The sequence below is a fragment of the Dipodomys spectabilis genome, unplaced genomic scaffold (genome assembly GCF_019054845.1).
Source record: "Dipodomys spectabilis isolate Male_0828 unplaced genomic scaffold, ASM1905484v1 ptg000255l, whole genome shotgun sequence".
NCBI classification, from domain to species: domain Eukaryota; kingdom Metazoa; phylum Chordata; class Mammalia; order Rodentia; family Heteromyidae; genus Dipodomys; species Dipodomys spectabilis.
In genome coordinates, this window is record NW_024870932.1 from 1,244,683 (window position 1) to 1,248,663 (window position 3,981).

At 33.4% G+C, this 3,981-nt stretch overlaps 1 pseudogene; it reads right to left on the bottom strand.

The window, feature by feature from the left end:
* Positions 1-3,638: 3,638 nt before the first annotated feature.
* Positions 3,639-3,751, bottom strand: LOC122124948 (annotated as a pseudogene).
* Positions 3,752-3,981: the final 230 nt, after the last annotated feature.

Genomic DNA, 3,981 nt, shown 5'->3' on the forward strand with positions numbered 1-3,981 from the left:
CATACACACATAGACACACGTATCCTGCTTCCATCAGAAAGAAAGATACCACCTCATTTGTAAGGAAATGGAAGGTCTTGGAAAAATCATATTAAGTAAAATAAACCAGACTTAAAGAAACATAGTTCCCATGGTTTCCCTTATTTGTAATAATTAGTTTACATCAAGGATAATCTCATGTATTTTAATTTGACAGTTTGTTCTATGTTGAGTATGCAACATTTTTACAATATTGTTTGTTATCATTTCTGCAAACAGACAGGTATATTGAAAGAATTACATTCATCTTTTCAATTACTAAAAGAAGAACAACTAAAAGAGCAACCCCTACTAGGAAGAACAACTCCTACTTAGCTTCATTCCTATGTAAGGCCACTGTTGTCCCCTGTATCCTCATGTTGTACATTTCAACTTTATACCTCATACTGTATATCTAGTATCTTCTACATTGTGAACTAAATGCCCCAGAATTTCCACTTTGCTTTACTTTAAAAAAAAATCTGTCTTAATATTTGAGTTTTTTTTTTGTGTGTGTGTGTGTGTGTGTGTATGTGTGTGTGTTTACAAAGATCAGAACACAACATTTTTATTCATTTCGAATACATCTTTCAGGTCATTGTAAGTTGTGGCTAATGGGAGCAGTCTCTTGTTATTTTAAAGATGAAACAGAAAAAGATATTTGTGCATGTACCACAGTTGCTTTATTAGTCTGTAGTTGAACACTAAACATTGACTTATATCTTGGCTGCTCTTGTGAATAATGTGAATAACAATGAACTACAGATATATTTATGAGGTACGCAGAGAGAAATAATCACATGATTGGTGGATCAGATGATATCTCAACTTTGGATTTCTTTAGAAACTTGCATACTACTTTCTACAACGAGAATACTAAACTGTTTTTTGACCAATAGTGTAGAAAATTTCCTTTTCTCCACACTCTCACCAACATTATTACCGTTTATTCAAAGGTAATAAAGGGCAGGTTTTTACTATCTGCAGTACCCTAGACTGGCCTTAGAATTAAATCCAACCTCCTAAATGCTTGGAATTACAAGCCTTTACCACCATAACTGGATCCATTGATTTTTTGATGAGTTATAATAGTTACGAAGTTGTTTCATAGTAATTTTGAATTATATTTCTCTAATGTCTTCTGCTGAAAAAGCATTAAGGCAGCATAGAAGTTGTATTAAACACAACTTTGTAAACCCACAGGCAATTTTCAGGGCTTATGGAGAACATGTCTATTCAGAACTTTTGTCCATTTTTAATCCAGGTTCTGGTTAATCTCATCTTTAATCTCGCTAAATCAGATCAATAATTAATTCAAGGTAGTAGAAAATAAAAAAAATGAAGCAACTCTTAACATTTTTCAGTTTTCAATAACATGGTATTGCTTACATCATTTTCTGTTAAAAATTGACACTATATAACTCAATTTAGTTAGACCTGTTACAGGGCTGTAGTTTATTTATTTTACATTGATTGTTCTTTCCAAAGCCTGTTTGTCTAATTTCCCTTGGTTTCTTTCAGTCTCAAGTAGCTCAGATTTCAAACTGAAGAACAAATGGAAGGAAGCAAACAACAACAACAAAAAACTACAGTTCCTCTCATCCGATGATGCCTGTATAAGAATGAGGAAAGAGCTCATCCTTTTAAGGAGCTATGATAGGACAACAAAAAAGAATTTATTCTTCTATGACTTCTTTATCTTTGTGATGTAACTTAAATGTTGTAAAACACAAAATACTGCTCAGATACTTTTATGTTTTATCAGTTTTGCACATTTTCATATGGATTTCACCTCAGTCTACAATATTCCTTCATCATTCTGTCCCTGATATTTTTACACTATCAAGACATAACATAACCAGTTTGATTTACAGCATGAGAAGTTATCCACCTGGCTTCCTTGGAAGCAGAGCATGATCAATAGATATTACTTCTAGTTGCTCACTACATGTAATGGTTTCTGTACTACTTATGACGTTCTATTTAGTATTTATAAAAGATTGCTGGCTAAACTCAAAGCTCATTCCTAGAAGTTTATTTTAAATATTTCACAAGTCTTATTCCCTTAATTGTTAAGATAACATTTGCTATAATGTTAATGTTATTACCATTTTAGTGTTGGGAAAAATTGTAATTAAATGCAGTAAGTGCATGGCCTAAAGACACACACAGTGGGGAAAGAAATGAGTCAAAGTTTCCGAAAGTCTTTCAGCAATACACAAAAGGTAGATAAAATCTCTCCATTCTATTACACTCTCAATTCAATATTCATATTGTCCAAGAAATAATAGCATAGTAAATATTGCCCATGGTGATTGTTTTCTATCACATTTGTCTTCAATACAGATTGTGTTAGTGACACTGTGTTATCATGCACAGAACTGAGCTTATACATTGAGGTCCAAAGAGAGGCAAATTTCTTCTGTCCCACAATTCCAGTATCCTCTTTAAAAAGTACTAAAACTTTTAAATATCATCACCTACTGTCTTATAAGTATCCAAAAAGAAAAAAAAATCATAAATAATCACTCCAAAATGCTTTAAAATTGGAGATGCTAAAACATGCCCTCTGAAGTAAATTTTCTTCTACTTTTAAAGTTATTCTGAAAGCTTTTGCTGGTTTGTCACACCTGTAATCCTAACTACTCTGGATATCTACTCAGGAGCCTAAGATCTGTGGATAGCAGTTGGAAGCCAATCAGGGCAAAATAAATTCAGGAGATTATTTTTCAAAAATTTTAATGAACTAGCATAGGGCCAAGAATGGAGATGTAGCTCATTTAGTAGCTCATCAATCTAGAGGAAAAAGGCCCAGCAAGACCTTGAAGCCCTGATTTCAAACACTGAGCACGTCAACACACATTCAAGTACTTGAGCACATGCGTGCATTCACCCACATATGTATTCAAAATGCCTTCATATCGGAGTTTTGCATGAATTCCTTTGCTAATGATATTATATGAGTAAAATAAAGGAAATAAACTCTTCCATCTCAGAACATTTTTATACGTTCTTATTGTAAAAATACTGTACATAAGGGTAACACTTACATGAGCAAGGTAATGAGTACATTCCCTAACAAGCATTGTTACCTCCTCCTTTATTGTTCCCCTACATCCCTTCCCTCCCACCTCCACAAGTCCTCCTCCCTTTCCCCGCCTCAATTGTAAAGTTCACTTTACAACATAGTGTCTTGTGCATCTCATTGTTACAATGGGTATACCTGTATCCCTATTTAATCATTTTGTTTTTTTTTTTCCTTCCCCTCACCAAATTAGAGGAGAGTATATACAAGATGTAGGCGCACCAACTTCAAATACAATGAAAACAGGTGTTATAGCATGGGGGACGAACATACAAAGAAACAAAAAAAAACACACTGCACGTTACAAGTACATGAGAAACAATAGCAAGAAAGAAAAAACCACTTGTGTCCCTAACATGGGTTTCATTTCCCTTAACATAATCTTATCTGGTCATATACACATAACTTTTGGCCTTTTCTGCTTATCTTAGACATACATTAGTTATTGAAAATTAGAGAAACCATGGGACCTAAGTTTCTTTGGACTTGGCTTACTTCAATTAATAATTTTTTTTCCAAGTCTTTCCATTTCCTAAAAAATTGGGCGATGGAATGCTTCAGGAATTTGCCTGTCATCCTTGCGCAGTGGCCATGCTAATCTTCTCTGTATCATTCCAATGTTAGTGTATGTGATGCAGAATTGTGCACAGAACATTTTTATATATAAATTGTAATTGATTTTCTTTAACTAGACAATTCAACAAAAAGTAAGTTTAAAAGAATTTTCGTGAAATTTTAGAACCATGTACTTCTTACATAAGTACACATTTAAGAATAAAGTCAAGATTGACATGTCAAAAACAAAATAATTCCAGATATTTGTTGTTCAAGAGATGTGTAGGAGGAGGAATTCAATTATTCTATACAAGGGACCTGAC